Raw genomic sequence first — 7,927 nt, 5'->3', positions numbered from 1 at the left:
AAGCTTAACATTTCCCTCATTCAAACATTCATGAGGTACTTCAATGCCCACATAATCTATGCTTTTTTCAAGTTATTCAAATTGATGGTGATTATCCTACATCTGATAAATTAATCAATGTTCATGCACGCAGAGCACTACAGGAGCACTTAACTGACACTGATTCTCCTTGTAAAGTTGGGTGGTTATGCCCCGAGCAGTTATCCACTACTAAAATCATAGGCAACCCCCATGATGTGTTGTACTATGTTGAACAGAGTATAAGGGAATCAACGCGTGCGGGAGACAAGTTCATATTCGCCCCATGTTATAGAGAGTAAGTCTAACCATGTCAAATTCAATCGATTTGGCCTCATTATATGTTGACTCCTAAATATTAATTACCTTGTCTATTGTGAACTTATGTAGGGAGCATTGGAGCCTCATGGTGATTTGTAATTCCACTAACACAATTTATCACCTTGATTCAGCTCGATCATCGGAGAAGTGGCTCGTGAAGTCTATATTGCAAAAGTAAATATATATAGCAACCTATAGTGATGATTATTGCTAATAATAACTAATTTAGTAATCATACGACTAATCAAATTTGATTGTATTTTTTTATACTACAGTGTTATGAAGAAGCTACATTGTCGTGCTCCAAAGGGTCCAACATGGAAGACACCGTTGGTAATTTACATGATATTATTGTGATTATCTTGAAAATCTATGGTAGTAAATATTTGCTCATTTCCTTTGCATGTTTCACTGATGTGATTTGTTTGTCATATGCTAGTGCGCACAACAAGAGAATGGACTTGATTGTGCTTTGTATGTGATGAGATTCATGCTTGACATTGTGACTCATTGTACGGACACTCAACAGCTTGATGAGGTAAGTCCTAAAACTTCTTGAAATTCTATATTGATGTGATTTCTAGCCTTAGACACCTAATATTATCCAACAATGACATGTTATGAGAAACAAAAAGGCTATTTCACAAGAAAGGTAGAAAATGGGTTGAATAGAAGTCATATGGGCCATATTAGGGCCATTTTGTGTTAATATGCTCTTTTGATGTGATTTCTTTCCTTATACACCTATAACTAGATAATATTGACATGTTATGAGATAAATAAAGTTCATTTAATAAGAAATGTAGGAAATGGGCAAAGTAAGGTCATATAGGCCATATTCGGGCCATTTTGAGTAAAAAGCGTCGTAAACCTTAATAAAATGCTCTCCTATACAATTTTAGGGCTTACACACATACAACTACCCAACATTGACATGTTATGAGAAAGAAATAGTTCATTTGATAAGTAATGTAGAAAATGGGCTACATAGAAGTCATATAAGCCCTATTTGGGCCATGTTGAGTAAAATGCGTTGTTAAACTTCTTGAAATGCTATATTGATGTGATTTCTAGCCTTAGACACCTAATATTATCCAACAATGACATGTTATGAGAAACAAAAAGGCTATTTCACAAGAAAGGTAGAAAATGGGTTGAATAGAAGTCATATGGGCCATATTAGGGCCATTTTGTGTTAATATGCTCTTTTGATGTGATTTCTTTCCTTATACACCTATACCTAGATAATATTGACATGTTATGAGATAAATAAAGTTCATTTAATAAGAAATGTAGGAAATGGGCAAAGTAAGGTCATATAGGCCATATTCGGGCCATTTTGGGTAAAAACCGTCATAAACCTTAACAAAATGCTCTCCTATACAATTTTAGGGCTTACACACATACAACTATCCAATATTGACATGTTATGAGAAATAAATAGTTCATTTGATAAGTAATGTAGTAAATGGGCTATATAGAAGTCGTATAGGTAATATTTGATAAAATACATATTTTTTGCCTAATTAATTATTTTTAAAATAATATTTTTGTATTTCAAGTTTTGCAAGGTCCAAAAGGATGGTCCGTTGACAATCAAGGAGCTTAATGAAGTTCGTGACATGTTGGCGTCTTTCATCACCTTCAACATGTAAATGGCATGCATTGTAATTGTAAATTATTTATGTTAACTTTTGAACTATATATAACTTATTATTCATTATATATGTGTACTTACTATTATTTGTATATGTAAGCAACTTTTTTTTTTTTTTGTATTGCGTTTGGGAATATTTATATCTATATATATATATAATTGAATTCTTGTATCTAATATTATTTTTGTATATAATAATTAATAATATTATTATTAGTTATTATAATAATAAAATTATGAATTATTATATTTAATATAATTGCTGGAATTACAGGTTATTATTATTGCAGGTTTTTTTAAAAAAATATTATTGCACGATGGAAAAAAAAACGAAAAAAAAAAATTATACAAAAGGCACCGGTTAGGCAGGAACCGGTGCCTAAACTATCTACCACCCAAAAAAAAAATGGCGGGAGAGCAGTATTAGGCACCGGTTAACCGGTGCCTATTCTACCCTATGGCACCGGTTAACCGGTGCCTATTAAACCCTATGGCACCGGTTTTGAACCGGTGCCAAAAAGTAGGTTTTTGGCACCCCTCAAATAGGCAGCGGTTCAAACCGGTGCCTTAGACCGGGTTTGAACCGCTGCCTAATGCGTTTTTTCTACTAGTGCTAGCACACCCAACGCACTCACTGCCGCACCACAATAGCCATGTGCTGCCTTACGCACGCACGCCCGCACAGCCGCACCATGCTGCTGCTGCGTGCGCTTGTCACGCACATGGCCACACGCAACCCTCGAGCAGCCCCTTTGGCAGCCACATGCAGGCTACTATGCAGCCCGGCTAGCCAAGGGAGGCTTGCCTCGATTTGCGTGCCATAGCCTTGGGATTTTATTCCCAAATTTCGCGTGACAATTTATTAATTCTAAATTAATTTTAGAACTAATTCAATGAGAAAAAAATTGAAAATTTAAACAAGTCTAACTTAAATAAAATTTATCAAGGTGCATTCAACCAAAATAATTCTCGAGAACCATTCTTTAATTAAATTGGTTTAACTTGGTGCAAGAAAATAAATAAGGCAATTTCTCATTATTAATTTAATCGATTTAAATTAATCTTGAGATTTTTACAAAGTAAGAGGGAGTTGGAAAAATGTGAACTTTAATGTTCAAATGAAAAAATCCAACTATCAACATTTGTGAATCCTTGAAAAATTATATCTTCCAATATGAAGATAAACAAATTTCTGTCACAAAGTCTGAAACTTTATATTTCCAATCAACCAAAAATGATTAAAACAACAAAGTTCAACACAAAATTCATGGAATTTAGTAGCTTTTAAAGTTTCAATCACTTAACATAATTAAAGATTGAATCTTTAGCGCTTTAGAAGCCTCAAAAACAAAAATTTCACACTTAATGCAATTAATTTACAATTATGTGAAAAATAAAACCAAGCTTTAAAACACAAATTATCACCAAGTAATCATGCCTTAAGAGGTTTAAAATTACATATAAAATATGTATTGAACCAATTAAATAACCACAATAAATATGCAATGAATTTACAAGGTTAGAAAGACTTAAAATTTTTCGTAAAAACGAAAAACCCCTCGAAACATGCATTTCTGGTCTTTTTTTTTTTTTTTGCTATAAATCGAATCCTAAAAGTGTAAAACTATTTCCAGAACGCCTTTTCCACCCAAAATTCACTATTTTTGGGTCGAAATCTGGGTTCGGCAGCTAAAGTCAGCTCTAATACGAGGTTAAAATTGATAAACAAGCTACTAATCTAATTAGCAACTTATAATCAGAAAAATTAGTCCATAAAAATAACTTGAAAAATATGATAATTAAAAATAAACGAGCGGGGCTCCGATACCGCTGTTAAGGTTTGGTGAGTCCCAGTCACCGCGAAAAAAACCTGAGCCAAGGATCACGCTCGCAATAAATAATATCACCAATGCATAAATAAACACAAAAGGGAAAATAGGAAATTTACCTTTGTCGCCTGCTTCGCCCAACAAATTAGGCTCTTACTTGAGAAGCTTAGCCCCAAAAATACGAGAACCTCCGACGGAAATCCACCCGCAAAAACACCTACCAACTTTTAGGTCCATTAACTCGAGGTTAGCGAGGTCCGACCAAAACGCGAGTATTATGTGAGTTTAAGAGTATTTGCTAATTCAATGCTCTATTGAACTCCTACTCAAGCAAAGAATTTTCCAGCCATGCTTTGGCTATTTATAAGGAAGGATAGCTTGTGATTTCCACTTATCTTTCAATGTGGGACTTTTTCACAAAAAGATCCCACATGGAAAGATTCATGAATTCAACCCTTAGTTAAAAAAACCAAGGAACAAGTAACAAGTGTCACATGGTTAGGTGAGGACCACTTTCTCACTTGGTCCCCAAGGCATTTCACATGCATTGTGAGCTAACCATGTGTCACCCAACCTTGAGCCCCAAGTTGGGCTCGGTTGGGCCATTTTCTTTTGGCCCGTGTCCATGACCCGTTACCTGGGTCCACGGCCCCTTTCCATACGTGCCGCCACCATGGCGCGCTGCCACGTGGCATGCTGCCAACCTGGCACGCTGCCAACGTGGCGGTTGTCACTTGGCGGCTGCCACGCGTGCTTCCACATGGCGTTTTGCCATGTGTGCTGCCACGTGGCACGCTCCTATTGGGCGCGTTTTCCTAGCCTTTTGCGTGGCTAAGATTTTTACTTGTTACTTGAAGCATTTACTCGTCTCACCAAATCCTAAATTTTGGCTCGACATTTATGATTCTCCAACGCTTGGTTTCGACGCTCCATGCTCGAATTTCTAACGTCTAAATATTTAATACTCGGGCGACTCATTAATTTCTTTCGAATTAATTTGTCGAGTCGGTTCGTTAATTGCCTGTGTGTGTCCCGAAGGGTTCAGTCAAGATTAAGCTTTAATATTAGTTTAATATTAATGATCGGAAGCGGCCTCAACCTAGGCATTCCGATCACTTGACGTTACTGAATATATTAGCTTTGTAATAATTCTGAACCCACTATCAGAATAATACACTTGTTCGAAGGACACCATTCCTTTCAGCTGCTGCATACATACACTTAAAGCACTTGAATCTTATAAGAAAGAAAATTAGTGTAACCGCTCGAAACAAAGAAGAATTAGTGTAACCAAGATTCAAACAAGGCAATTAGGCATAAATCATGTTATTAGATTTTACATGATCTGTCTGTTCACATAATATCATTTCCTTTGCTTAACCTTACATGCTCGACCAGTGGCAGATTCAACATTTTCAAGATGGTGAGTCACCATTAATTATAGAAATGAGGTTTTGATTGTGATATCATAACGGTCATGAGTTGCAGTAAAGGAAATGATGCGAATATCATGGAACCGGTTGCAGATGTCATGTCTAAATTTTAATTAGTAATTTGATATTTTATTTTTATATATTTTTTAACAATTTTCTATAGTCTATTATTATTACTCCCTCTGTTTTTTAAAAGTGTCCTAGCCTATTAAGCATTTTAGCACCATTCGATCATTAAATATAATTTCACTAATACTTGTGAATCATACATCATAGTATAAAAATGCGGTTTCGATCACAAGCATGGAAACTGTTACGATATCACGGTAACAGTATTGATGCGTGATTGTGAACCGGGTCCTGGTTGTAACGATGGACTTTTATTTAAATTTATGAATCCAAGTACTAATAATTTAGGTTTTTAAATATAATTTTGTATAGAATTTAAATTAAATTATTACACAAATTAATTTTTTTAAAACCATTATACGTAGTACATGGTTTTAAACCAAAATCGTACTTGCTCTTTTATTTACCCATTGAGAAGCATGACACAATTTTTTTAAAAAAATACAATAATAAACTAACAAACATAAAGGCCAACTATTTTCCAACTAACTTATTTATATGAGTATATAATAAAAGTGACCAAATCCATTACTATTATGAATTTACACATGATTGTTGTACCTCTTTACAGTTGTCCCACACTCTTAATATTTACTTTCTCTTTTTTTTTTTTGGTTTTGAACTAAGAAACTCAACGATTTCCATGCAGTTTCTCCATTTCTCTCTTTTTTTTTGTCTAAAAACTAAGTAATTTTAAAACTCATATATTACATAGTCTTCTACCCCATTCTTCATAGTTCGAAGAACTCATCCATTGAGCCACTACAACACTAAAGTTTATGTCAGTGGCGGAGCTACATGTATGCACGGTGGTGCACATGCACTAGCAGCCCCGAAAAATGAAATAAAATTTCAATCTTTTCCCCCTTTATTTTTCTTTTTCTTTTGTAGTAGGTCAATGGCTGAGATCTTCATACTATGAAGACTGGGGTTGAAGAAGATGTAATATTTGAGTTTTAGAATTACATAGTTTTTAGACAAAAAAAAAAATAAAAACAAAAAAATAAAAAAAAAAAAGAAAAAAAGGAAAAGAAATGGAGAAAATCCATGGAAATCGTTGAGTTTCTTAGTTCAGAACCAAAGGAAGAGAGAGAAAGTAAATATTAGGAGTGTGGGATAACTGTAAAGATGTACAGTAATCAGTTGTAAATTTATAAAAGTAATGGTTTTTAGTCACTTTTATTATGTACTCGTATAAATAAATTAGTGGGCAAATAGTGGGCCTTTATGTTTTTGTTAGTTTGTTACTGCATTTCTTTTTTTAAATTGTGTCATTGTAAACACCCAAATGTGTTTCCCCGAAATCAAACCCTGTGATGAATATTTTTCACGTCATTGATTATCGAACGAAGTGAAAGTGTGAAAAGTCTAGTGGTGCGGTCAATTTAATAAATTTCCTTCTTTCTGTTTTTGAAATCTACTCTATTTATGAAAATATAAAGTCTAATTTAGTTAGATCCATAACAAGGGTCCTATAATATTGTAGTTGGTTCGGGCCCACAAAGAGCTTTCCAATGACATGTTATAAGCTCAATTTCGATGAATAATGAGGAAGTTATGGCCAAAATATTAACTTGGGCTTAAAATGGTTTTATGGCCCAATGATCTAATGGAGGGCCCATTAATTATTAATCCTAAAGTTATTATGACTGATTTTTATGTTCTAGAATCATCTAGAAGGATATTTTGAGTTCTAATAGAGTTACCATTAATAATTATATCTTTGAAAAATAAAGAATTTGATTTTGAATAAAAATAAGTACTTTATTAACTATGATTTTTAAATTGATAAACGCAAAGTCTGATTACTTAATAATATTAGGAAAAGGATTCCGTACAAAAGCTCGTTTTATCTTTTAAACCAGCGCTAAACGACAGCCTTGTCGTATAACGACAGACCTTGTCACCATGCGTGATTCCTGTCGTTTCGCGCATGGTCCTGTCGTTCGCGACATGATCAAGGTGTTTTATCCCGATTCGAATCTAACTCTTTCCTATCATTTTTGGACTATTTTCTCTATAAATGTGGTCGTATTTCCCCGATTTCAATCATAGCCAATCATCATTAATTCTCTCAAGCAAATAGCTTATTCTTCGTTCTCTTTCTAAGCCTTCCCTTTATAAATAAAATACAATATTCCACATTCACGAGTTCTAAACACTCCTAGTCAAGTTAGAAGTTGTCTTCGCCCTAGACGTGAAAGGTTGATAATTTCTGAGGGTTTGGTCCCAAATCCCTATTTCAATTATTTTAAATTAATTGTTTGAATTAATATTTTCCTTGAAGTTACTAACGCGTGTATTTTGTTATTAGAAAAAGATACGAGTCATCAAAGTAAGTAATTCGATTATTTACTATTATTTTGATATATAAATCATGTTTATAATCTATACAATATATTAGAAGGCGTACCTTTTAAAGGAATGGTGCCACGTGACACTCTTCAAAGTATGTGTGCTACGTCACAATGCCACATCATTATCCAAAGTATATGTGCCACGTAAGCTAGCCACTTTATTTAACAAAATAAAATATGCTT

The 7,927-nt window shown here is 34.0% G+C and overlaps 1 long non-coding RNA gene across 1 annotated transcript; it reads left to right on the top strand.

Annotated features, from left to right (window-relative positions):
- The first annotated feature begins 632 nt into the window (after positions 1-632).
- Positions 633-2,186, top strand: LOC145612601 (uncharacterized). The gene is made up of 3 exons (XR_014106658.1): positions 633-672; positions 779-877; positions 1,902-2,186. It is a non-coding gene; the product is annotated as an uncharacterized LOC145612601 (long non-coding RNA).
- Positions 2,187-7,927: the final 5,741 nt, after the last annotated feature.

Source organism: Chenopodium album, chromosome 3 (genome assembly GCF_948465745.1).
Source record: "Chenopodium album chromosome 3, dcCheAlbu1.1, whole genome shotgun sequence".
NCBI classification, from domain to species: Eukaryota; Viridiplantae; Streptophyta; class Magnoliopsida; order Caryophyllales; family Amaranthaceae; genus Chenopodium; species Chenopodium album.
Note: the sequence above shows the minus strand (reverse complement) of the source record. Positions and strands in the feature narration are given on the sequence as shown.